This window comes from Penaeus chinensis, chromosome 33 (genome assembly GCF_019202785.1).
Source record: "Penaeus chinensis breed Huanghai No. 1 chromosome 33, ASM1920278v2, whole genome shotgun sequence".
Taxonomy (NCBI): domain Eukaryota; kingdom Metazoa; phylum Arthropoda; class Malacostraca; order Decapoda; family Penaeidae; genus Penaeus; species Penaeus chinensis.
The window spans coordinates 13,214,287-13,214,714 of NC_061851.1; positions in this window are offsets into that span (position 1 = coordinate 13,214,287).

A 428-nucleotide genomic window follows, 5' to 3' on the forward strand; every position below is an offset into this window, starting at 1 on the left:
AGAATGATATGAGATTCTTAGCCGTTATTATCATTGTTGGTGTTATCATCATTGTTTTATTGTTATTATTATAATCATTGTTGTTGTTTTGTTATGATTATTATTTGTAATACTTTTCTCATTACCGTTGCCATTATCATTATTATTTTTGATCATCATTATTATTCAGCATTATCGTTTTTATTGACATTGTTTCTGTTTTCAGTGTTCGAGCGATGTAAGTGATATCAATAAAGATTACAATTAGGAAAATAAAAAAAAATCTTAAGCATTGCTACTGATATTCAATTTATGATCATTTTTATAGTGTTAACAAGTATTTCAGTAAGAATGGGAGTATTAATAGTAAAAACAGTAATAGCAGAACTAGAAAATGTAATAGCACCAACGGCCACATTAATAGTAGTAGTAGTATAGTAGTGGTATTA